General features: G+C 52.6%; 1 long non-coding RNA gene across 1 annotated transcript; it reads left to right on the forward strand.

Annotated features, from left to right (window-relative positions):
- Positions 1 to 573: 573 nt before the first annotated feature.
- Positions 574 to 21,357, forward strand: LOC119868346. The gene is made up of 4 exons (XR_005386053.1): positions 574 to 3,589; positions 5,271 to 5,456; positions 10,037 to 10,503; positions 21,117 to 21,357. It is a non-coding gene; the product is annotated as an uncharacterized LOC119868346 (long non-coding RNA).
- Positions 21,358 to 27,113: the final 5,756 nt, after the last annotated feature.

A 27,113-nucleotide genomic window follows, 5' to 3' on the forward strand; every position in this document is an offset into this window, starting at 1 on the left:
GCGGGCGGCGGGCGGGCGGGGGCGGCGGCCATGGGCGAGGACGCGGGCGCGGGCGGGGAGCGGGAGGCGGCGCGCCCGACAAGTCCCCGCGAACTTGGGCGGCGGCGAGGCGGCGGGCGCGCGGTGACAGGTGGAAGCCCGGCCCCGCGGGGCGCAGCGCGCGGCCGAACGCGGGCGGCGGGGGGCGCGGGGGCGAGCGCAAGGCGGGGGTGGAGCGCTGCGGCTGCGGGGCTCCTGCGCGCGACCCCTGCGCCCCAGGCCGCCCCGGGGGGCGCATGGCAGGCTGCAGGGGGGCCCCCCGCGTCCGTCTCTGCGCGCCACCCACCCCTCCCGGGGGTCCCCTTCTGGCCCTTTTGCGGAGCCCCCTCCCCTGCCGCCGCCGCTGGCACGCTGCGCTGCGCTCAGACGAATGGCGAGGTTGGAGGGCGGCTGCAGGGAAGGCGCCCCCTTCCTTCTTCTTCCTGGGGAGGGGGCTGCGGGATTGCGTCCAAGCAGCTGCTTGGCGATGCGGCTGGAGAGCAGAGGGTGTCAGGAGCCGGGGGGAGGGGGAGAGGGGCGCCCTGTGCTGTGACGGACAGATGAAGACCCCAGCGCGGGATGCGGGGAGGGGGGCGGGGATGGCAGCCTTCTGAGGCTCCATAGGAAGCCCCCTCCGCACGGTGGCAGGAGGCTCCCGTCCTGGGCCATGGAGAGGAGAGCAGGGACCTTGCCCCCAGCTCCTTCTTACACTCACACTCACACTCACACACTCACACTCACACCTATCCTGCAGGCTGGGCTGCATGAAGGGCTGATGCCTGGTGGGCCCACTCCCAGGACCACGAGTCAACAGAACATGCTGAGGGACACCCCCCCCCCTCGCAAAGGCTTATGCAGAAGTCGTAGGAAAAGCAGGGGGTACCCACCCACCCAGCCGGGCGGCCTTAAGCTTCACTGTCCTGGATGCGGATGTGGCGCATTGGGGGTGCAGGATGTGGGGCCTAGGGGAGGACTCCGTGCCAGACAAGCAGCACATCAACCCCGGAGCCGGAGGGCACGGAGTTCAGGCCCAGCATGCTCTGGGTCCTGTCTCCACCACCCCCGACACCAGGGAGCAGCGGCTGGCCGGTCCACCGTGTGTGAGAGCAGTTGTCACGTGCACCTGCTGAGCAGCAGTCAGAGAGCCCTGCAGAAATGCAGGCGAGGACCCCATCCCCGGGTCCCTGGGGAGGTAGAAGGAGCCGGGGTGCACACCCTGTGTGTGAGCCCGACTCCCTGTAGGTACAGGCACCATGTGTGACGTTGAGAGCCTCGCAGAAGGAAGACATCACGTGGCCCAGGTGGACACGGTCTCCCCCTGAGCCCACAGCTGGTACTAGGGGGGCTGCATGGGTCCAGCGTGGGGACGCGTTCGTCAGGAGTGGCCTCCAGAGCGGCCCTGCCGGCTCCGTGCCTATCCTGCTGGCCGATGCTTGCACCCCAGGCAGGGCTGTCCCCCCAGGATGGCCTAGGAAGCAGGGCACCCCCCTCCCCACCAGGGGCAAACGGGGAGCCCCACATGGGCAACACGCAGCAGCTGGGAGGGCGGATCCAAGGGCTTGTGTTTGGCTCTGCAGGCTGTGGAAAGGGAGGCGGGCCGCAACGGGAGGGCAGGAAAGATCCTTGCAAGACAAATGAGCCAGCTGCAGGACGTGTAGTCAGGGGGCTTTCAGTCCCATCTCTCTCTCTCTCTCTCTGTATATATGCATCTCCCATCTAGATCCCATATATGTATATGCATCTCCCATATAGACCCCGTACACATATGCATCTCCCATATAGACCCTGCATATATATGCATCTCCCATGTACATCCCGTATGTGTATATATATATGCATCTCCCATATAGATCCTGTATGTACATATGCATCTCCCATATAGATCCCATATATATATGCATCTCCCATATAGATCCTGTATATATATGCATCTCTAGTGAATATTTACATATTCCTATATATATATATGCAACCCATATACATATGCGTGTCCCATTCGATTCCATATATATGGCATGTCCAGTGGCCTGCTAGTATCACCATGAAGTGTCTGCCTCAATACTGTGCATTTTCTTTTTTCCTTTTTTTTTTTTTTAAGGATTTTATATATTTATCCCTGACAGAGCCAGAGAGAGAGGTAGAGACCCAGGCAGAGGGAGAAGCAGGCTTTGCGCCAGGACCCCGATGCGGGACTCGATCCCAGGGCCCCGGGGTCGTGCCCTGAGCCAGAGGCAGGTGTGCCAATACGGTGCATGTTCGAGGGGCTCCAGCTTCTCCCTCTGCACACGAGCATTGCCAGCCTCCAGCTGTTCGTTGGTTGGAAGGCAAAGGCTGGTTGAGTGGAGACACCCCTTGGCCCAGGTGTCTCTGTGTCTCCTGCACGCTCAGAGCTCCTGCTCCTCAGAAGTACGCTCAGGGAGCGGAGCCAGAGTCCCTGACGTGGTGCATTCCACCTGGTTCTGGGTGCAGAGAGCCTGCGGGGCGCCCACGACAGAGCCCGGAGCGACACAGCACGCGCAGGTGTGCAGGTGTGCAGGTGTGCAGTGCAGGCGGGCGTCCCGGGAAAGGCACCCCGCTGGCTCACTTACCCCATGGGCCTTGCGTTCTAACGGAAGGGAACAGGAGCTGCACCGGCGGGCCGGATCGCGGTGCTGCCTCGCTGTCTCCTGGGTGGTCGCGGCCTGTGACCTGCGGGGCGTGCGCGCTGCACTGGAGCTTTAGGGTGGAAGAGAATGCGGTGCCTGCCCGATGTGAGGCGGGCCTTTGGATGGCGCTGGAAGCTCTCGTCTCGCTGGGATGTGCGTGCATGTGCACGCCGCGGGGCTGGCTGGGGACGGACACGTGGGAGTCAGAAGTGTTTGCAGAACACCAGGCGGCAGGTGAGGCATGGAGAGCCGTAGACGCCCAGGGATGCATGGACGGGGGAGCCAGGCCTGTTCCTTCGGGTAAAAGGAAGTGGGCAGGTGTCGGAGGTCCTGCAAGGTGACCCGAGCACGTGTCTTTACCTAACACAGGAAGGCAGAGCAGCCTAGCAGGTTGGTGTTGACCTCCGAGCACGGTTGCACGTACAAACTCGCGAGTGGGGACGTGGCTGGGCGTGGGGCACGCGGTGTGGACCGACCTCAGGCGTATGTGCGGCCACCTGCGCGGTGTCCGGGCCGCGTTCAACGCCTCAGGCGAACCCTGCACAGCGCTGGGCCGGGTCCAGCGTGTTACAGAGCAGCTTCCACAGCGCTCCCGAGCGTTTCTGGACAGCGTCTTCTCTGGCTCTTGCCTCAGTGGCCTCGAGTAATCCAATAATAACTGCTCCTCCCCGAGCTTCCCTTTGAACGCGAAAATGTGTTGCTTTTTTTTTTTTTTTTTTTAATCATAGGAAGCTTGGCCAAGTTCTGCTCATCGGTTGCTTTTTTTTTTTTTTCTTTTGAGAACGGCCGATCTCGGGGCTCTCGTCTCCCCGGGGTCTTCACGCCCAGTCAGCCAACGTTCAGCCCCCTTGCGACTCGGGGAGGCCGTGGTTCCAGCTCCCGGCTGCAGGAATCATTTGCAAAACACCGGGATTCACGAACCTCCGGTTTGTATGCGGCTGGTTAGCGTGTAGATACGGGCGGTCTGAGGAGGTTGAAATCAGGGTTATTTTTATTCTTGGTCGATGCCCGAGTGACGACGACGGTGGTGACGATGACGATGGCTGGTTACGCGAAGGCTCCGCGCGGGCTCAGGTGCGCACGGACGTGGTATTTCCGGGCGACGCACAAAGCAAATGGTGAAAACCAACCGAAAGGCCAGGAGGGCAAGCCGGCTGTTTGCTCCAAGCGAAGGTTTTACGGACAGGCTCTCGGGGGATTTCAACCCACACGGTTTAGGTTGGTTGGTCGCATTTTTGTCTGCTGCCGGATGCGCCTGACACTAGAAGGATTTGCACGTAAAGGGAAGCGGAGGTAGCCCGTCGGCCGAGTAGGTCGGGCTCATTCACACAAGGAGGCATCCCTCACCTTCTCGGGATCACCGCTGTGTCCCCAAACGCATATCCGTGACACTCACCGCATCATCACGGGAGTAATATGCTCATGGAGCTCACGCCACCTTCAGAGTTCAGTGCACGCTTGTATTTTTGTACTTCATCCCAGCAGCGATGGGTTGAGAGCGGACTACAAACACCACAGGAAAGGGCGTTTTTAATCATTTAAAAAATGACATACGAGATGTTGGCAGATTGAATTTCACTAAGGCGTCAAAAATAAAATATTAAAAAATAAAACAAAATTCCCAAAGAGTCTATATAGCATGAGACGTTTTGTGTAATGAAAAAGACGAAATAATACGTACACTCGTGGGCTTATTTTTGCGAAAGGAAACCCAAGTTTTGGAATCAGGCTGGCATCTCGTTATGTCTCTTCCCCCCCGCCCCGGCCCGCCCCCCCCCCCAGTTTTTGTGAAGGGCCCTGAGCTGCCTTTCTGGAGCGATGGGTTCTTGAAATGCGCATTGAGCATAAGTTCGTGTTGGTCCACGTCTTGGATGCGAGGGGCCCTTCCCGATTTGGGAAGGATGAGTCATCCTGACCTATCTCTCTGTGCCGCTTGGGGGAATCCAGAAAGCACGGCGGTTGCGTCCAATCCCGGGGAAGATGCACCTTAACCCTCGACTCCGTCGCCGGAGCACCCAGCAGAGCGTGATGCTTGGACGCCAGGCGTCCTACACGCGACTCATTGGGTTCATGGTCTCCATTTTTTTGTTTTTTTTTTTTAAGACTTTTATTTATTTGAAAGAGACAGAGGAGGAGGAGGAGGAGAGGGAGACGGAGAAGCAGACTCTGTGCTGAGTGGAGCTCCCTCCCAGGACCCAGAGGTCATGGCCTGAGCCGAAATCAAGAGTCGGAAAGCTCAAGCGACTGGGCCCCCCAGGTGCCCCCGCTGCGTCCCCGTTTAGACTCTGTGCTCGGTACAGCTAATGATCAATCATGTTTCACGCACCAGGATGCCGTGCGCAGAATGGGGGGGGTGTGTTCCCGTGGGCTTGGACGTGTCCAGCGCTCTCCGAATATGACACGTCAGGCATGGGGGTTGATCCACATGTTGTCAGGTTGACTCAGGTCGATGGGGACCCTTGGCAGGTTTTGGGAAAACTGGACAACGGCCATGAGACGTGTTGGAGGAACGAGGGCCGATGGCCACGTGCGTGAGGAGTCCCTTCTGAAATGGCTCTATAGGAAACCGTCACGTAGCGTCCATATGTATATGTCGTGTTTTCACAGGATCTCACAAGTACAAGATGACACGGAGTGAAAATCGGAGGGGAACACAGTCCCCCACACACCACAGACGTGCCCTCAGGGACAGCTCGTCCAAAAATGGTGCATGGGGAGAGCGGTGCTAACGGTGTCCAGGTCTGGAAGAGCTGCCCGCCCCCGCCCTTCCAGAGAGAAAGCAGGGAAAGCCAGGTGAGCAAACGGCATCTGTCCCAGGGCCTTGTCACTTGGGTGTGCAACGAGCAAGCCTGCATCATTTGCAAACGTCGCATGCCTTGGTGTAGGAATCCCCGCATGCTCAGCCTCCTCAATCATCAGACAGCATGGACGGGAGGTGGGGACGTGCCAACAGGGGGTGCAAATGCAGTTGTGGGGCACTTGGGGCAACAAGCAGATACTTTGCATGAATCAGTGACTCTTTGGTGGCATTTTGAGGGCGTTCTAATAGGTCCCATAGAGCCAATCCCTCCGAGGTAGGTAGTTTTGTGCCCCTTCTCCAACCAGAGAGCTGAACTGGGTGTTGGGGGGGAACAGGGGCAGCAGGACAGAGTCACCGGTGAGGTTTGAACCCCGCCATCCCGTGGGGGGTCGGTCATCAGAATAATTCAGGGTTCCTACAGAATCATGTCCTAAGCTCCAAAAAGGCGTGAGATGTGGGTCAGAACAGAAGTGTGATTTTCTCTCTCTCTCTCTCTCTTTTTTTGGAAAACTCCCGTCTTCAACACAAATCCTACATTTTCAAGTTACAAAGGCAGATTTTGTGTGCTCCTTTGGGGGTACCAGAAAAACGCATCAAGGCAATTGTTGCATATTGTCGGCCACGTCCAGGGTCACCGATTCATGCTTTACGCGCGGGTCCTTTGATGCTTTTACGGTGGCGGCCTCCTCCCCCGGGGCGTTCGTCTGGCTGGTTGGCAGCACCGTAGCTTGCTTTCCTTCGGGACGGGAAGGACCATAGGGAGACGCTTCTGCAGAATCATCACCGTGAGGTTTGGGGTCTGACGGGGACCCCCCTCCCCTCCGGGGTTGAGGGTGTCCTGTGGGTTCTTCTGCTCGTGGGACGCGTCCCCATGCAGGCGACAGCGCTACAGCCTCAGTTGGGTTTACGCCTGTCTGATGGCTCCACCTAGCGGCCCCGTAGGGTGTGGGTTGCCTGCCCTTTCAGTCTGGTCCCCGGGTGCTGGAGGGGGGCTGTCGTTAGCCCTGATGGAGGCGCGTGCACACCTGCGCACCTGCACGCAGACGCTGTGCTGTGGGGCCACCTGCCAAACAGGACGTGCCCACCCCTGTTCAGGCGGGGTTTCCACGTTTGAAGATTGGTTGCCCCCGCAGAATTTCAGCATTTAAGCTTCTACCACAAAGTAAACTGACTGGTGATGTCGAGGTGGGATCTTGAGGGGATGGGATGGAGGGGTTGGGGGACGAATGGAGGTTCTCTCCCTGCTCCGACCCCAAAAGAACAACACGGCATTGCTTTAACCTCCCTGCTACGCCCATTGTTATGAAATGAGCTGCCGACCCGTATAAGCTTCCGTCGCGTCAGGTGCTAGATGTTTGCTTCTCACTTCCAGAATTGTCCAGCGCAGGGGCTCCCAGGTGGCCGGGACACTACGATGACCGTGGACCCCTGACTGCGTGGGCAGCTCCCAGCGTCAATGGCTCTCCACCAGGGAAAGGCAGCAGGTGCTCTGGTGCACAACCAGCTGGCCCGGCTGCTCGAGTCCATGGTCCTGGGTGTCCAGTCTCGACACAGATCTTTGCATCCCCTGGGGTTATCACGGAGATGCAGGGAGTGGACAGGGAAGTCCCCACCGTGGACGAGGAAGGACCATTTTCCAAGTCATCTGAACATGCATCGTGACCCAAATGTCTAGAAGACCTTTGGGAGGAGTGGGAAGCTGAAGGAGAAGGAGAAGAAGGAGAAAAAGAGGAAGAGGGAGAAGAAGACGAAGACAAAGATGAAGATAAAGAAGAAAAAGGAAGAAGAAGAAGAAGAAGAAGAAGAAGAAAGAGGAGAAGGAGAATCGACGTGAAGAAGCAAACGAAAGGACGAGAAGCTGAAGATGAAGAATATGAGAAGTCTTGGGGCCGCTCCGCCCTTCCTCCTCCTCCGTCCTCCCTCCCCTTCGGAGAATCGACCTTTCCTCCTCTCCCCCTCTCCTCCTCCTCTTCCTCTCCCTCCGTTTCCTTTCCTCCTCCCCTCCTCCGCCTCCTCCCCGCCTCCTACTCCTCCCCCCCTCCTCCTCAACCTCCTCCGCCCTCCCTCCCCTCCTCCTCCTCCCCCTCCTCCTCGCCCCTCCCCTCCTCTCCCCTCCCCCTCCTCCTCCCCCCCTAGACAGCTCATAATACGCCTCCTACTAAATCCTCCAATCAACTACAACTACCTACATTAATAATTAGAGAAGCGGAAGAAGCAGAAGAAAGAGAAGGAGGAGAAGAAGAACAAGAAGAGCAAGAACAAGAAGAGCAACAAGAACAAGAGGGAGGAGGAGGAGAAAAAGGAGGAAGAGGAGGAGAAAGTGAAGAAGATTCATTTCCTAGTGTAGGGGTCAGAGCTAAATTCCTTTAAATTGAAATTAAAAGCGTACAAAGATTTAATGATCCTGTCAATTCCTCAAAAGATTAATCATAAATGTGTCGTATGACCCACCAATTTTCTCCCAGGTGTATACCCAAGACACACGTCTACCCAAAAACTCATATGCTCGAATACGTAATATTTACAGCAAGACCAGTCCCAACAGCTAAACGTTGGAACCGACCCAAATGTCCGTGGATGGATGAATGGATAAACAGAACGGGGTCTGTCCACACAGGGGCATATCACTCGGCCACAAAGAGAAGCTCTGACGCCTGCTCCCATCAGCCGCTGGGTTTATCATACTTGGTTACGGCTGCCCCATGACCCCAACAACCTTAGATTTAAAATTTTTGGAAAGTGGCTCAGGGGGGGACTCTTGACAATTTCCGGCCCATCTTCTATATAGTTTCCACTTGTCCCTAAAGACAGTAACCCCACAAAAAACCCACAAAACTGTGCTAAGTAAAAGAAGCCACATACAAGAGCCCACATGTGATTCCATTTGCATGAAATGTGGAGAAAAAGGCAAATCTATCTGCAGAGAGTCCATCCGCGGCTGTCGAGGGGAATGGGGACAGATGGCTTCATGGGGACAAGGCTTCCGTGCGGATGGTGATGGTGGCCCACTTCCGGGGCTGCTCTAACAGGGCACCACAGGCTAGGGAGCTTATCAATAATCGATATTTAGTCCTGATGCTTGTAGACCCTGGATATGCAAGATCAAGGAGTGTGCAGATTCAATATGTGTGAATCCACTTCCCGGTTCTCAGGTAGACATCTTCCCATTGTGTCCCGACACGGAGGAAGGGTCAACCGGGTTCTTCTGAGAACACTCACGCCATCATGGGGCTCCATCCTCAAGATCTAATCCTCTCCCACCGGGGTGGACCCAGACCCCACCTCCACATCCCATCCCACATACGTATTTCGGAGGGATGCGCACATTGAGTCTACATCGTACAGACCAAGGACCTACTTCCTAAGGCCGTGGTGGAAATAGACGCGGTTCACGTAACTGGTGCTTAGTAACCTTTCCACAAATGTTTCACTGTGACTTTTAAGAAGTGGGGTTCACCTAGGCAATAATAAAGTAATAATGGGTTTGATCCCTCGTATGTGTTGAAAATAGTAGGATGGACGGTGGCTTGCTCAAAATCAGGTCCACGTGTTCATGCCCGTGTCCCGTGAATATGATCTTTTATGACGAAAGATGTGGCCAAAGATGCCATTAAGTGAGGGGTCTTGAGATGGGCTCATCCTATGAAGGTGACCCTAAATCCAATGACAAGTGTCCTTGTAAGAGACAGAGGAGGAGACACAGAAGAGCCAGGAAGGACCGTCCCATGGAGCTTCCAGAGGGAGCCCAGCCCTGCCCCACATGGATCTCAGACTTCTGGTCTCCAGAGCTGATAGATATGAACCGTTCTCAGCCGCTGGGTTTATCATACTTGGTTACGGCTGCCCCATGACCCCAGCAACCATAGATTTAAGATTTTTGGAAAGTGGCTCAGGGGGGAGCTCTTGACAATTTCCGGCCCACCTTCTACATAGTTTCTACTTGTCCCTAAAGACAGTAACTCCAGAAATCCCCTTTGTTTTGGGGCTCTGCCCCATTGGACCTGTCCTGACCTATTTCCAGGCCAGCATCAAACAGGAGAGGGCCCACCCGTCTTCTGCCCTTGGTTGAGAATGTCGCTCTAGAGCAACGCAACCCTTTCCTTAGCAGCCTTAAAAGAAACCACGGTCTCCCTCAGGACATCTCCACGCAAGCAACGGGTCCTAAGCTCTAATTTATTTCCCACCCCTCACGTCGTTGGCCAAACGGCGATCTACGCGGGGCAGAAGCACCGTTGAAAATAAAGAGCGTCACCTTCTGTGGGACAAGGCGGACGGCTTGGTCTCTTGAAGGGTGGACCCATGTCCACTTGCCCAGCAGGCACTGCCACCCGCCACTGTCTGGTAGGTGTCATCCTGGGATCCCTCGGTGCCCATGACCCTTGGGTTGGTTTCCTGACAGTCGCCTGGAATTTCCACGTCACCTGGCACGTTCCCAAATGGGTCAGGACCCCGTGGTCACGGTCATCACCTTTTTCCCCGGACACGTGGTGTGGCTTCCTGACTCTGTGTTTCCTGCGGTCTCGAGGGCCCCACCCCTTGCGGTCTAACCTATGCTTGCTCTTCTGCTTCACAGGCACCCCTTTGGTATTCTGCGCTTCCCCGTCCGAAGTCGGGACCTTATGTTCATGCTCCCGGGGAGATGAGCTACAGAGCCGCCTTCTGCACATGCCCTTTGGTCACAAATACACCACACAAGTTGGACATCAAGGAAAAATCAGGGCTCAGCCCTAAAATCCCCACGGCCCTGAGATGTTCTGATTTTAGAGAGGATTCAAGACTATATTTCACCAGACTCGCTTCCCTCTTCCTTAGAGGAATTATAAGGAGTGACAATGACCCTCCTTTGAGCAAAGCATTCGGAGCCTCTAACAGAAAGGAGCGGCGTTAACTTTATCTCCAAAACGACATGCACCTGTCCTGTTGGGGGAGCTGTGAATGGATACTTCTGTGCTGAGCTGCGGGATCACTGGATGCTGCCCCTGGTCACGGTTGAGTGAGTTCGGGAGATTGGGAAACGCGCTCTTCTGGAATTCATACACGGTGAGTGCGTTATCTGGGCTTCCACGCGGAGCCCCCGGAATAAAAATGCACGACGGTGCTTCCCGGGAGTTCCTTCCCCATGCCTGTCGTCTAGGGATTTGTGAGAAGGAGACTCGTGAGAATGGAGGTGTTGGGTTTAAGAGGAGAGGGTGACTGGTCCGAGTCCAGCTCCCCATCTCCAGGCCCTTGCTGGGATTCTCTGTGAGCCGTAAAGTGAGATGTGCAGGGCTTCCCACGGTCTCCTTTACAAGAAGCCTGGTAGATGCTTCCTGCGAGCGTGCAAAGTCAACGGTGCAAGGAGCTGGCCCCTGTTTTTGCAAGAGGGTGGGCCAATGTGGCCGTTGGGGACACCCTTGGTGGGTCTACCGGGAGCTGCCTGGAGCTTGAGATCCAGGCATGGGGATGGCGTTGCGTGTGCTGCCCACCTGGGCAGGTGAGGCGGTTTTTGCAAACCCAAGTCCATGTGTGCATGACAATCAATCATTGAGGCGTGAGGTTTGCAGAGGAAGCAAAGGGTTTGTTGGAGAGGCGGGCAGATGAGGAGCCGGGAGGGCAAACCTTGAATCCACGTCCCCAAAGGGGCTGAGAACAAGTGTTTTATGATCGTAGGGGGTTGAGATTGCACACGTACTGATGAACAGGGCAGGAAAGTGTACTGTTGACGAGCAAACGTGGAGCATGTGCATTGGGCTAACGTGCATGGAACATACATCCCGTGGTCCGCGTGGGGCGGACGCTTAACCCCAGAATGAGGCAAAATTCAGCCGCTGAGTCATGAGGTTATCTTAGGACGGAGAAGAACCGGTGTTGGGCGCGCTCCTAGAACTAGTATCAACTGGATGGGGGCTCGGGCTGCTTATCTCGGGTAAGGAATGTTCCTAAGCTGTGTCCCTATCAGTTGACCTCGAATCCAGGCTTCTGCAGAGACAGCCCGTGGGTTGGTTAGTGGGGCCCCAGAGAGACACGATAGCTGATGCAGGAGACGCAATTCTTTGAAAGACAGGTTTTAAACTTTCTGGCTCGTTTCGCCCTCGTCAACCCTGTGGGGGCACAGTTTTATGCCTTCTTAGTCACGCATCTGTGGTGCCTGACGGCAGAGGCCCAGCGGGGAAAGGGAACATGTTGCCAGTGCACGTTGTGAATCATTCTGTGCCTCTTAGAAGTCACTGCCCAGCAGAGCTTTCCAGAGGAGGGAGAGGTGTCATCGTTTTTTGCTTTTCCCACAAACAGACCCTAAACGGAGCTTGCATGTGGAAGGAGGTGACGTGGGGGGGGGTGCCTGTGGTCCAGACCTTATTTGGAAATAGGGTCTTTGCAGATGGGATGACTTGAAGGAGCTGAGATGAGCTCCTCCTGGATGAGGATGACCTGCTTTCCTACCTTTTCTCCTCTTGCTGCATCAGCCTGCAAACATCACCGGCCACTTGTTTGCCTGCAGGGATGGCCTAGGAGCCTGCATACTGTGAATATGCAATCAGCGCCCGCCCGCGGGGGGTGAATAGCAGCCCTCAGGGCAGATCCGCCCTATCCTAATCCCAACTAGGGTGGGGGGGGGGTTACTTGGAAATGGGGTCTTTACAGGTGTAATTAGGTAAGGATCTAGTGATGAGCTCATCCGGGATGAGGATGAGCCCTACAGGCAATGACAGGGGTCCTCATAAGAGACAGAGGAGGAGACGCAGATGCAGAGGAGGATGGAGGCGGAGATGGGAGGGATGCGGCCACCAGCCCGGGGACGCCTGGGGCCCCAGACACCGGAAGAGGCGGGAGGACCCCTCCCCAGAGCCTCCGGAGGGAGCACAGACTTCTGGTCTCCAGAGCCAGACAAGACTAGATTCCCGTTTTAAGCCATTAGGAATGTGCACAAGCTATAAATGAAGAAACGAATCACATTTCATTTAGGGACTGGGTGAGGAGTTTGTCCCTGGTGTATAGGATCCACCTTCTGGAATGTCGTTTGGTGGGAAGCTCCAGGGACGCAGTTCACCATGCAAGCTCCCCTGTGAGCTCTACGCCCACCTGCCCATCAGACCCTTGCACTTTTCCTGGGTGTGAGCAGGATGGGAGGGACACAGGCAAGCTCTGATTTGGGCCGTCTGTGTATTTCCAGCTCTTGTCTTTGGGAGGCACAAAAGGTCCACACTGACAGCTCAGCGGGGAGTCTGCTTCTCCGCCTCCCCCCGTGCTCATGCTCTCGCTTTCTCTCTCTCTCAAAAAAAATAAATCAATAAAAATTCTTTAAAAAAAAAAAAAAGAGACTGGTCCGTTGGAATAAGCAATTCTGTGTTTTCGCTGTGCAGGGAGGCTGGCCGACGGCTCTCGGGAGCTGTGTGGGGGGGAGACCCGCTCCTGACTCTGTCTGCGGCCTGTGACCCTGAGTTGGGATCTATGGAATTTTACTGGCCGCGTTCCTGAGAAGAATGCTTCGTATCTCAGGGTCAGCTGACCATGGCTATCTGAGCCACCCGAAGGAAAACGTGGGTGAGGGACATGTGGTCGATAAGAACGTTGCGTCGTGTTCCTGGTGGGATCTGCGGTGGAGATATCGGAACCACGTTTTCAAGGGAAGGTCGTACTTAGCAGCAACAATGTGCTTTTTAGTGCTTCGTTCTTAACACATTCGAAGGGGGCCTGTCCGCTCCTCGGCCCACAGGAGATGCCACCTTGGTCACGTGCAAGAAACATGGCCTGCTCAGGTGAGCGCTCTGAGGGCCCAGGACACCACGGGGAGCCAGCGGCGAGGCGCAGTTGGATAATATAAACCTATGAAATTCCATATTTTCTCACTGATACTACCAGCGTCTATGAAGCCAACCACGTCAAAGTGCCTCCAACCCTAGCAGACGTCCTTCCTCCGTGGACTCGTGAAGGTAGCAGCCCACCCTCCACTTTTCCCCCAGCTTATGGAAACAATTTACGAAGATAAATCTCTACAGGATGACTGCGTTAAATATTTAATTAGTTCTCCGAACAAACAGGAGAATCTACGACTCCAAAGGAAAATAAAAAGGGAAAGCGGATTCTTCATTCGGTTACGTCTCTCATAAATATTTTCCCAGGGGCAAAGAATGTTCCCTTTTATATTAAAAATATAAAGAAACTCATGACTCCTCATTAGCCTCTAGAAATATGGTCATGATTTCCATTATATTAAAAACACAAACTTTGAAGGGATGCATCTGGGGGAGGAAGAGACAACCGTGGTTTTGTTTGCCTCTGGCCAGGTTGTTGATTGAATTTTATTTTTAAAGCTTTCAAGTAATGTATTAAGTAAATGGTGAAATTCATATTCAGTGCTGGCTTCAGGCCGTTGAGTCTTTGGGGCGGCTGTGTGGTCTATCGGGGAGAAACCCAACTAAACAGGGCACCTGTCCCAGGGGCGGCTCCCACACAGGGGACTCCACAGAACGTCCTCATTCGGTTCATCTTGAGTGAGATTCTGGTTGTGACCCTTCAAGGATAAGCAGGTGCAGAGAACATTGGACAAGAAGGACCACGTGCTCAGTGGAGTGACTTAAGGATCCCCCGGTAAGCCAATGCTCTTGCTGCCTCCTCGCCTTCACCACAGGGACGGTCTCCAGCCCTGAGGCACTTTGCCCTGCCCGGGCGGTCTCTCATCAGAAGAGAGGGGTTCTTTTTTCTTCATTGCTGTTTCAGACTCTCTTCCTTATTCTGACAGCCAGCTGTGGGGGACAAGTTGAGATTTGCTCTCAGAAAAAGTGTGAGTTAATCATGCCTGTGTTGTCTACAGTCAGTAAATTATTAAATATCGATAGATGTTTGTATAGATAGATGATAGATAGATAGATAGATAGATAGATAGATAGGACATAGAGATGGATGGATGGTTGCTGGATGAATAAATATGATAGATATGATATAGGGATGGATGTATGGATGGATGGATGGATGGATGAATATGATAGATAGATAGATAGATAGATAGATAGATAGATAGATAGGACATTGAGTTGGATGGATGGATGCTGGATGGATAAATGTGATAGATATGACATAGGGATAGATGGATGGATGGATGGATGGATGGATGGATGGATGGTTGGATGGTTGCTGGATGGATAAATATGAGAGATATGACATAGATGGATGGATGAATAGATGAATATGATAGATGATAGATGATAGTTAGACATGATGGATGGATGGGTAGATGGATGGTTGGATGGATAGATAGATTGGATGGGTAGATACAATGGATACATAGGATGGATGACTAGATAGATAGGATGGATGTATAGATAGATGATGGATGGATAGATGGGTAGATGGATGGATAGATGATAGATAAACGGTCAGATGGATGGATAGATGATAGATGGACAGAGGGTAGATAATAGATGAACACACTGGTAGAGATGTAGATTCAATAACGGTTAAAATTAAAGTGTAGATCACAGGTCCCAGGGGAATTAAACGGGAAGCCTTGAGGAGATACATTTTTGTGATCTACGTCAGAAACTCTCAAGGCCTGGGGCTAATACCCTCCACAGTCAGAGAAGGAGTCGGGCACTGGGAGCATATACATTTCTCATCTCCCGCTCAAGACCGTTGCAGTGACCAAGAATTTTTAGAATTCTGTGATGTGTGTCATTCCCTTTGCAAGTGAATCAAGGTGTTGCACCCCTTGGTGTGTAAGTAGGGAGATAAATCAGGTGCATCTTCAGGACACCAGCTCATACAGTGGGAACATTGCGCCCAGAGAGGAGTGATACTTGACGTTCATAATAGGCCACCAGAGTACCAGGCTCTTTACACAGATCCAATCGAATCCTCCCCAGGCACAATGAGATTGCATCGGCCACGTCCCTTGTCAGAGGCACCAGAAGTTCAAGAGGTTAAGCAAAGCTGTTCAGAATCATCGGGTCGGAATCCATGGTCCACTGGGAGGGGCTATTAACTGGTCAAGTCGTTCAGGTACATGAAGACCCCGAGCAGACAAATCTGAGCGCTGTCCCTGCCGCCATCCTGTTGGGCTTTTCTGGGCTTGCTGTTCCCCCCACCATCTTGTTGGTCCTCTGATGACTCACTAGGAATATTAAGTATCACCAGAGCCACGACCCTAAACAGGAAAGATGTCTTTGCACCCCATCATTAGCCAATATTCATCCTTACTGGCCTGCATGGCAATTAAGCCCCAATGCCAGTCAGCTCAGGACGCTGATTAATTAGCCCTAAAACCAGACTGTAGTTCCCAAATTTCACACATCCCACCCCTGGAGGTTTGGTGAAGAAGTTGCACCCAAGACCAAATGCATCCGTGTCCCAGGCCAAGGAGTGACCCCAGCTTTGGTGTTTTTCAAGCTCTCCAGGTGATTCTGTCAAAACCGAGCAGGGCTGGGAGTGACCGTGGGCCAAGCTGATATAAATCTGCAAGATTTCCTTGATGACACATCTGTGTTATTGTTAAGACATTTTTCCCCATCAGATGGAGAAGGTTTTTGTTTTTTTTTTTTCCTTAGCGTCCTTAGCTAAAATTAGATCCCTCCCACTATCTTCATTTGTAAGCCTTTAGAGCAAATAATCACATCTTTGAGTTGGTCAGACTTCAATTTCTGGAGAGATGAGAGGCCATAGCAGATGCAATGCTAGAAGAACGCCCTGGGGAATCTCAGATGGAGGACACGGTGGGCTTAAGGGGAGCAAATCGGGAATGCCTTCCATGGCGCGGTCCCTCGTGGGTGTGAGTGGAAGCATCTCATGGCATTTAGCGCAAATGCTCACCTCGTCCCAAGGTACCTTGATGTTGTAGCTCATTTCTCTTATTTTTTTTCATCAACTTAAACTTTTTTCCTTCCTTGCACTTTTTAAGAGACCCACACTCTGCATTTGGAATAACAGAAGCAGTGAGCACGGTGATGTGGATCTGTCATCACGTTTCCAATGAAGCCTTGCCAGAAGCCCAACCAACCATGCACCGTCTCTGCTTGTCCTTGTGGGGGTTTGGAGGCTCCCGAGGTCACATGGAGGCTCAACAGACAGGGCAGTCAGTTCCTAACACAACCAAAACCAAGGCCAAACCCTGCCTGCCCCAGGTGTTCCACCTTTTGTAAGGAGCTACCGATGCATAAGATTGCAAATCAGCAGGTGTGATTGCAGGGCCGGGCTTGACCTTTGGCTCCCAGGTCAGGGCTGGGCTCTGTGGCTTCCACTATTCTTGCCAACCAGAGGGAGACTCTGCAGATTTATGTCACACAGATGGAGGAGGAGGGGTGGAGTATGTGGAGTGCATTCGTTTCTCTTTGCTTCTGTTAACTATTCCCAGAGCTTAAAACGATGGGAATATATGATCTCGCATTTCTGGGGGCCAGAGGTAGGGTCTGGGTTTTACCAGGTCAAATAGGTTGTTGGTGGGGCCGTTGCCGGTGAGGAAGAAATTCCATGGCTTTTGCAGTGTCCAGAAGCCATCTGCCTTAGTTGGTTGGTGGACACTTACTGCATCTTCACAGTGCATTGAGGAGCTTAGAGAGAGGACTGGGAGCCTCCAACCCACCGTCCACACAGAAGGGAAAGCTATGCCCTACAGTAGGATCACGACGGACAAGTTGCCCTCAGGATGCTGGCTGCGAGTGGCGTCACTGGATTCCTTCCACGGAGAATTCACAGTGCTGTTTCTCCATCCACCACCCTCTTTTGGTTGTCCTGGTTGTCAACACTGAGCAGAGCCTCCTTTCGTGATGGGAAAATGAACTTTGCACTTCAAGGGTCCAGGGAAGGGCGTTAGCAACGGGGACAGAGCAGCCACGTGAGAGCCCAAGCTAGAGGCAGAGAGATGGGCAGCTGGGGGCAGGAGGGAGCTCCCAGGGAGCAGCTGGGGGAAGGCAATCAGAATGGAAGGCAACGATGGCCCCCTGGGGACAGCCAAAGGGACGTTTTCAGGATTGGTGACTGGCCGTGGCCTCGCTGTGCTCATCTTGACTCCACTGCCCAGCACACTCTTGGGGGGGAGGGCATTATTCAGCCTGCCGCAGTCCCATGAGTGGGTGTGTTTTCTCCCACTCCCCTTAATTAGGTTGAACAAGCTGTTGTTTGTGTCAACATTATTATTTCTGTCATTATTACGATTTCATTATTGTGCCGACCACAGGTGTCTGGAACTCTGCCCGCTGGATCTTGCAAATCACTGCCGCCTTCTTGAGGAGATCTGCTTGAATCAGTGTTCGGGACCCCCCCCCAGAGCAGGACCCCAAAGCCTGAGGGACTAAGTAGGTGTGACAGGGCCGGCGTGACCAGATGTGACCAGATGAAGTCTTGTGGGTGCACGGAGAAGTGACCCGGGTGTGTTCCTTGAGGAGGGAACATGGCTCCAGCATCAGCAAAAGAAGCAGAAGGAACCCGGGGTGTGGAGAGAAGCTGAGAGCGATAGTTGGATGTTCATCCGCCTTCTTCTCCACCGTGAAGGCGTCACGCCAAGACCTGTCAGTGCGAATGTCAGGAGCATTCATCACGGACCAGGAAATCATGCAAGATCTCAAACTGCCTGACAGGGTCTGTTGTGGGTGAACGGCACGAGCTGAGCCTACTGAGAATTTCGTCCGGATTAAGACTGTTTGAGTGTGATGTTTATCAGACGCAGACATGGACAAAGTGGGTGTGTAGCTTGTTACTCTCAATCCAAGAAGCTCAGGGCGTCTCCAATAGCATGATTTTTTTTTTTTTTTGAAGGCAGAAGCAAGTTTCAATATCAAGGATTTTCCTTCTTGATGTTTCTAAAGTCTGTGCTTGCAACCAGGATATCCTGGTGGTGAGCCAGCCTCAGTTTACCTTCCTGGTACCCCATGCATAGACTTCACACCGTCTAAGCTCCCTTTCTTGGGCGACTGGATTCCGCTTGGTGCAATCTAAAAACCTCCTACATCCACTCTCCTAGGTCTGAAATGAAGGACACAGGCTTCATTGACCCCTCTATTATGTTGGGGACAGCCTATCCTAGGTGCGAGGCGAGCTGTTCACCTGCCACACACACCATTTTAGCTCGTCTGCTTTGGACTGTCGTGCTTTTTAAATTACAAGAAAAAATAGGCAGCAACAAGTATATGGGTAGATGGATGGATGGATGGATGGATGGATGGATGGATGGATGGAGTCATGGATGGACGGAGGGATGTTTGAGTACATGGATGGGTGGGTAGATAGGTGCCTAAATGAATGGATGGTTGGATGGATGGATGGATGGATGGATGGATGGATGGATGGATGGATGTTTGAGTGGATGGATGGGTGGCTGGGTGGCTGGCTGAGTGGATGGATGGATGGATGGATGGATGGATGGATGGATGGATGGATGTTTGAGTGGATGGATGGATGGATGGATGGATGGATGGATGGATGGAGTCATGGATGGACGGAGGGATGTTTGAGTACATGGATGGGTGGGTAGATAGGTGCCTAAATGAATGGATGGTTGGGTGGATGGATGGATGGATGGATGGATGGATGTTTGAGTGGATGGATGGGTGGCTGGGTGGCTGGCTGGCTGAGTGGATGGATGGATGGATGGATGGATGGATGGATGGATGGATGTTTGAGTGGATGGATGGATGGATGGATGGATGGATGGATGGATGGATGGATGTTTGAGTGGATGGATGGATGGATGGATGGATGGATGTTTGAGTGGATGGATGGATGGATGGATGGATGGATGGATGGATGGATACATAAAGAGAGAAAGGTAGGTTGAAGAAAATGACTGGTAGGATTTCCTCTTGGGGTCAGAAAGGAAGAATTACATCCCCAGCCGTGTGTCATTTGAGTCAGGGTGTGCCCTCCTCCCAGTGTCTTGGTGTCCAGAGAAAACCCCAGTGCAGATGTAGGGTAGCCCTGGGCACTGAGCCCAGCTGCCTCTTCTGCACAGTGACCTTTACCAAATCCTCGAAGTGTCCCGGGTCTCTCTTTCCTCCTTTGTCAACCAGCACCTTCTAGTCTTCTCCTTCTTGGTAATATGTGGTCCTCTGGCACCCAGCTGGGCAACCCAAGCCTCTCTGGACCATGCTGGAAACCCCAGAATGGGCTTGTTTGCCTCTATTGGGACCATTTGTGGGACCCTTCACTCTGCCGATGCCTTCTCCTCACCATGTTGTGTTGTCCTTCATGCCCAGTGAGCCGCCTCTGGTCAGCAGCAGCTGTTCCCTGACACAGAAGCCTTGTTCGGGGTTTGCTGAGTAGGCACCGTCTCCTGAGTGGGAACCCGGCCGGGCACAGATGACTGCAGGGCATATTTTCAAAAGTCATGGAAATTCTTGGTCCTTCACATCCTGTCTGCAAATGCATTCATACATTCCCTCCTCTCCATGGGGCACATGCCGTCTTGACCTTTTTACAGCCACAGTGGGAAGGCTGTGTATGCTGCCTACGGGGTGGCAGGAAACATGCCTCCTCCAAAAGGAGGACTCAGGGACTTTGGCAACTCCTGGAAGCTAGATAGTTGGTGCTTCGGGCCACAGCCAGCTGATTCGTGAACTGACCATCAGGGAAACAGAGCTGGACCCAAGGCTATAAGGACAGGGATAGTTAGGGACTGGGTGCCATCTTCCTACTCCAATGGGTGGCATTTTCATGACCCGGTTCTCTGGAGCACTCTGGTTCTTTCCTCTTCCCTGGGGAAGTGGGATGTATTTGCCTCTGGCTGGTCCCCAGGGCATCAGCCTACCTCGCACTGACAAAGGCAATCCATGGACCAGGAGACTCAGCACTTTTGGCTGTATATGTATTCTTTCCCCCAGTGATGCTCACCATTGAAAGAAGCATAATTACAACAGGAGGATCGATGAGCCACAAGGATTTCGCTGCAGGAGGTGGTTGCAGAAATCATGTCCTCATTATCGGATTTGTCTACTTGTCGGCCTTATAATTTCAGCCGTGATGGATGCGCCATCTGTAGACCTGGTCATAAAAGTGTGATAAGGCATAAATTGCCAACTATAGGGTCTTTCTCGTCACGCTCGAACCAGGCTTTCTTCCAGCTGACTGCAAACCCGGGGCACCAGTCTCCTCCTACCTGTCAAGGGCTTTGGGTTGCATGTTAGCAAGATGTATAAATTTAGCAAGAGAAAAAATACATTCCACTGTCTGGTAATGGTGCAATGTTTTGAGTCTTCATTATATGACCGAAAAAAAAAAAAAAAGAAAAGAAACAAAAAAAAAAATAGCTGAATTTTGTTTTCTACACTTCTAGATGTACAGGACCAGAGTTCTGAGCAGCTTTTCAGGCTTTAACGTATCACTAGGGTGGTGTTAACGTTTAAAGAAGAGGGAAAGTAAAAAAAAAAAAAAAAGAAGAGGGAAAGTAAGAATAGAGGTGAGGTTGTGGAGAAAGAACCGTCCTGCAGTGCTGGTGGGCAGGTCACACGGTGCAGCCGCTGTAGGAATCAGTTTGGCAGCTCCTCATACAGATGCCCATAGAGTTACCCTATGGTCCTTATGATCCCATCATCCCACTCGTACGTGTGTTAACTCAAAGGAACAACAGACAGGTGTTCACTCAAATACCTTCACCCGCATGTTCACAGAACCGTGCATGACAAAGGTGGAAACAACACAGGTGTCCATCAGTGGGTGAAGGCACGAGCAAAATGTGCTTTTCCCCCTTACAGGGGAATGTTACTCATCCATGAGAAGGAACGGAGCTCTGACACCGGCTACCATGTGGATGGATCTTGAGGACGTGACGGTGAGGGAGGAAGCAGACGCGCAAAAGGCCACATTGTGTGAGACTCTGCTTATATGCCAGGTGTGTCCACAGACAGAAAGTAGATTGGTGGGTCCCAAGAGCTGCAGGAGGGGATGGGGAGGGACTGCTTGCTCATGGAGACAGGGGGATGAGAATGTTCTGGAACCAGGTCGCGGTGGGGGCTGCACGACATGGTGAATGTGCTAATTGTGTACTTCAAAATACCGAACGTCACAGTACGTGAATTTTACGCCAATAAAGAATAGATCCTAACACCCAGGCATGCCCGCTTACAAGTCAGGCGCATGGTGGACCCAGCCTCTCCCAAGCTCCGTGGAGCCATGCTCGTGATCCGCAACACTCTTGGTAAAGGCTGTTTGCTTGCAGGACGTTGACCGTTGGCTTTGTCTCCACGCTGCTGGCCCATCGTGCTCATTGTGCTCAACCTCACGCCTTCATCCGCACAACTCCACCCATGGCTGCTTTCTGCCCCTCTCTTCCCTAGAAGCTTCTCCAGGGAACCATCCCTGTCTCTACCACCTGTCATCTTCCAGAGCCTTCTGGAAACTTCTGGAAGATGCTATCTCTGACCACCATCTTGGGCCTCGCTTCTTGTCTCCCCAGGTCCCCACACCAGCCTGTGTTGCCTTCACTCTCACATCCCTCCCCTCCAGTTAGGTCTGGGAGCAGCTTCTTTATTGTGGGGTCAGGACCCTAAGGGCTGGAGACACTTGGGTAGGAAGACCCTCTGCTTCCAGAATCACCCGTGCAGGGGACTGGTGTGAACTGGGGGTGAGCCCAGATCTGTGTCGAAGGTCACCATGCTCATACTCTTCCCACCTCACCCCAGGCGGCCTCACACAAGGGAAAAGTACAGGATAGAGAGGTGGGTTAGAATTTAAAACACTGGAATGGGGACCTTCGTCAAACGCGTGCTCTGGTTTGCTCTTGTTCCAACCTGGACTCCATGGCGTTGACTATCTTCACCGTAACACATGGATACTCAGGCAACATAAAGAAGATGCATGGACCACATTCGCTGTGATAATCCTAATTGTTTTCAGCAGAGAACAATCCATCTATAGGTGTTTCCTCCACGTGATTATGGCTCCAGTGGAATCAGAGTTATGGCGACATCCAAGCTGCCTCAGTCAAAGGCTCTGTTCAATACATTTTATTTCACGCCTGCCCTTGGATGCGCACAGAACGGTGCTCTTCCGAGAAAGAAATTGAAACATTAAATTAAATTAAATTAAATTTTAAAAAGAAGGAAGAAATTGAACCAAGTTTGGTTGGACCAGCAATTCTAAGATGGAGCAAATCATCCCACCATCGACGTGGACTAATGGCGTCTTGCAGAAAGAGCGTGCTTAACTCTGAAAGAATCCAGGTTCCAGGTGCATCTCACCGACATAGGTCTGGATGCGCATCTGGGACGGACATAAAGTCAGAGGCTTTCCTCAGCGCAGAAGACACCATTTTCCTGTTTTTACCTGCAATTCACTCGCAATCTGATAGACATTTTCATCCAAAGCCAGATCCCTTCCAACCCAGGGTCTGCAAACGTGAGGTCTGCGCTCATGTGGGGGTGAATCAAAAAGGATTCGTGTCAATTGTTTCTGCCATACATTTATTTAGCTTTTAAATACTCTTTCCAAAGGAACATGGCTACTCGCCTGTCCCTTGTGTGCCTACGTGGCATGTTGGGTTTTTCTTCATGGCACTGAAAATATCGTTAAACGTCGTGTGTGGTCGTCCTCATTTAAAAGTTACCAGAAGGTAGCATGAGACCTGCCTCCAGATCCTTTGATGTGATATGTATCTAAATGCATAGTAGTGTTTGCCAGACACCAGATAAAGGACTGACTTAGCAATTGCCCGGGAGAATTGAATCACTTCTGACAGCCGGAGCAGGTCATTTGTGATTTTTAGAAGCCATTTTACGCATGAGGGTTAATCCAGTTGGGTCTTCTATCAGATTTTTAGAGGACGCATGTATTTTTGTGGGGGGACTTTTGACCGTAGATTTGGTTTTAATACATCACATGGGTTTCCAGCAGTCGGTGGATCTTACAATGGGGCAAAACATGTATGGTCTTGGCAAGGGGTTTGTGTAAATGGGTGTGGGTACGTGTGAAAATTTGCAATTCTTTGCTATGCTCAGTGAAACTGGAGGAGGAATGGAAGCATTGGGTGCTGCTTTTGCAAGGTCTACACCTCTGCTTTATTTTATATCTGTTTCTAACAGGCACTAACGTGTTGTTTTACAAATGAGGGAGAATCATCGATACTGTTCACTGACCCAAAGTCTCTAATCAACCCGGAACCATCTGGCTGGACCTGAGGGGGACACACCAGTCTGAATTCAAGAACGAACCAAAATACATTAAAATAGAATCACCTTTTGTGAAGAGCCAGTTTACCCTAGCGCATATGTGGAGACGGTGCTCTTGACACTGTGATCTCAAATCACTGGAAACCCATGTGGCATATTAAAACCAAATCTACAGTCAAAAGTCCCCCCACAAAAATATAATCAAATCAAAACACTTCTTAGAAATTAGAAACCTATCTGAGGGGGCACCTGGGTGGCTCAGTTTGTTAAACACCTGCCCTTGGCTCAGGTCATGATCCTGGGGTTCTGGGATGGAGCCTCGCATCGGGCTTCCTGATGAGCGGGGAGTCTGCTTCTTCCTCTCTGTTTCCCCGCTTGTGCTCTCTCATATGCTCTCTCTCAAATAAATAAATAAAGTCTTAAAAAAAAAGAAAGAAATTTATCTGAGCATCTCTATTTCTGCTTCACACAGGATATCCATAGGAGAGAAATGCTATTGATTACCTGTGAGCCAGAAATGCAGGATCTCAAATTGAACACCAATAAAAAATAAATTTATAATAAAAAAAAGAAATATAGAATATAGAAGCAACCCAAGTGTCCATCCATAGACGACTGGATAAAGAAGAGATGGTGTACGCACACAATGGAATTTTTGAAAAGATTTTATTTATTAATTAACTAATTAATTAATTAATGGGAGAGAAAGAGAGCATGAGCAGGGGGAGGGGCAGAGTGAGAAGCAGACCCCCACTGAGCAGAGAGCCCGATGTGGGGTTTGATTCCAGGACCCTGAGGTCATGACCTGAGCCAAAGGGTGGTGCCTAACCTCCTGAGCCACCTTGGTTCTCCAATATAATGGAATATTATTCAGCCATAAAAAGGGATGAAATTTTGCTATTTGAGACAACACGGATGGACCTAGAGGGTATTATCCTTCTTGAAATAAGTCAGAGAAGGACAGATACCATATGGTTTCACTCTTACGTGGAATCTAAAAACAAATAAACAGACAAAAAAGCAGAAACAGACCCATAAATGCAGAGAACACACTGATGGTTGTCAGCGGGGAGAAAAATTAGAAGATGGACAAAATGGGTGGAGAAGACAGGAATGCATTGTTGAGCTCACTTCTGCTTAACCTGTCAGCTTCTCTGGTGAGAATGTGGGCACCCCCGCCTACCGGGGCATCTCTGATTCCCCCAACGGTTCATCGTCAGTTTGGTGGAGGTGCATGATGGAAATGAGGGTTTTCCATATTGTGAAGATGATGCATTGTTCTCCGGATGGTTGTCAAGCACTATGGGGGTCAGGGATGGATGGTCCAGCTCCGTGTTGCCCACAGGTGGAGGCTGGCACTCACGCATTTTGCAAGGGGGCACCACTCACAGTCCCCAGGGTGTAGTGTTTTCTTGGCACGTTAATCATGCCTGGATTTCAGCTGGCGTCTTTGAGGTAAAACGTTCTCTGGGTCATCGCAATTTTCTCAGCTAAGGTGAGAAGCAGTGTGTGTGGGGGTCTTATGCCCTGTGTTGGGGGTGGAGCTCTGCACACCTGCAGGAAATCCTCTCCCTGGATGACTCAGGCAAAGAAGAGCGTCTAGTGCAGAAACTCACAATGAACTCCCTTTGCCTATTGAGCTTGGTCATGGTGCCCGACCTGAGCAGGAGGGGGGGCCTTGGAACAAGGGAGCATTGATGATGGAGGAGGAGTCAGAGACCGGACTCAGCCCAGAGAGGAAGATTCCAAAACTCTCAAGGTTTTGTTATTTCCTTGGAGGACTGGAGCGTGTCAAAGTGACAAGGGACCCTTATGGTGATGAACCAACCAGTAGGACCTGGTGCAAGGCTATGGAAAATAACCAAGGGCCGTCTTTGTCCATTCATCGTGGCCTCATGTGGGAGGAGAGCACAGAGCCTCCAGCTGAGCCAGGCGGCTGGCTGAAAAAAAATCGTGGCATCAAGGTCAAGGGAAGCTCATAGCGCCACCAAGTCAGGAGCTGGGGAGCTGGGTACAGATGGACGGCAGGGGACCCCCAACTAGATGGGGTCTATCCATGGGAGCAGGCTCTGCAAACAGCTCACCTGAGGCCTTGCGGTGCCAGCACTTGCTCGGACAAAGTCGCTGGAGTCAACGTTCAGGATGTCCACACCTCAGTGTGTCTGTGGTTTGCAGAGGCGGCTGCTCATTCGGAGACACGGTGAGGACCAAGCAAGCAGACACGATGACCTTTCCTCTTTGCACGTGCAGTTCTGCTGTGACGTAAGCATGGCGCACGCGGGACCAGCCACGGTCCATCGTTCCAGGGAGCAAACTCCAACATCCGTCAGGTTGCGACACATCCAGCCTCCCTGCTCCTGAGCACGTTCAGACCCTCCTCACCAGGTTCTTGGGGTCCATCTTCTCCACGTTGCTGTCTCGGGTGGGGTCCTGCGGCCAGCGACCGCTGCATCTCCGGGGTGCTTGCTGGAGACACCAAATGGCCCCCACGTCCCACATGGGTGAAATCGGAGCCTGCAGTTGAGCAAGCTTGTCCCGCGGAATTCCCGAACCCATCCACCTGGGCCGCCCTGTCCCTGTGATTCCTCCTGACGCCCCACAAGGCCCTGGATTGTGTCCGACTTCACGGAGGTTTGAGATGTGGGCGTGGAGACTCACAGAGCCTTCCACTCCCGAGTGTGTCTCGTCTACTGGGAGGCCGTCCCCTTGGGAATAGGAACCAGCCATGTCGTCCTCCCGCGGACCAGTGGGGTGGAGATGAAGTGGTCTCCACCGCCGACACGACACGCAGAAGGCTTCTCTTGGCCCAGTGACTCTTGTCTCGGCTTCTTTAAAAACACGGGTTGCAAACTTCTTAAAAGCATGTATTGCAGTTTCTAAAGACACACGTTGCAAAGAAAATACCTTTTCAAGTTTTAGGTCCATTACCATTTGCTTTTGCAAAACCTCCCAGAGACCCGTGCGTCTCGGGGCTGCTTGTCAGCGCCTCGTGCTTTGTGGTTAAAGAAGCGGGTTCCCAGAATCGCAGAGCAATGTCTCCACCGGGAGGCCCAAGACCAAGGCAGAGAAACCCCGTGAGCCGGGCGGGGTGGGGGGGTTGGAGGGGGGCCCAGCGGGTCACATCTGGGTGTGGTTCCTCCTGTTTTCCTGCTTTTCGGTGACTTGGGGGCATTTGCTGGTGGTGGTGGAGCACGCAAGCAAAACCCCCGCCGCGCGACGGTGCGACCCAGGGGAGGATGCTCGCCCCCTTGTCAACACAGAGTCTGGAGAAGAAAGAGGAAGCACAGGGTTTCCCCCGCCCTCCCCGCCCCAGAGACGCTTGCTCACTGATTTTCATCCTCCAACAAGGACTTTGTGTTGTAGGAATTCTGCAGCTGGGATGTTTGGCTGGGGACGGGGTGTGAAATTGGGGCGGGCGTGCTCTCTGGGTGGGGTGCACGCCCTGTGAGTCATCCCGGGCAGCCCAGCAGGAGGAAGGAAACGGGGGTGAGCGGGTGACTTTGCCGTGCAGACGCATCTTCTGGGGCACAGCACGGCTGCACACCCTCCACAAGGTCTGGGCTCTGGAGCAAGAAGGAAGGAGGT

The sequence above is a fragment of the Canis lupus genome, chromosome X, assembly GCF_011100685.1.
Source record: "Canis lupus familiaris isolate Mischka breed German Shepherd chromosome X, alternate assembly UU_Cfam_GSD_1.0, whole genome shotgun sequence".
Taxonomy (NCBI): domain Eukaryota; kingdom Metazoa; phylum Chordata; class Mammalia; order Carnivora; family Canidae; genus Canis; species Canis lupus.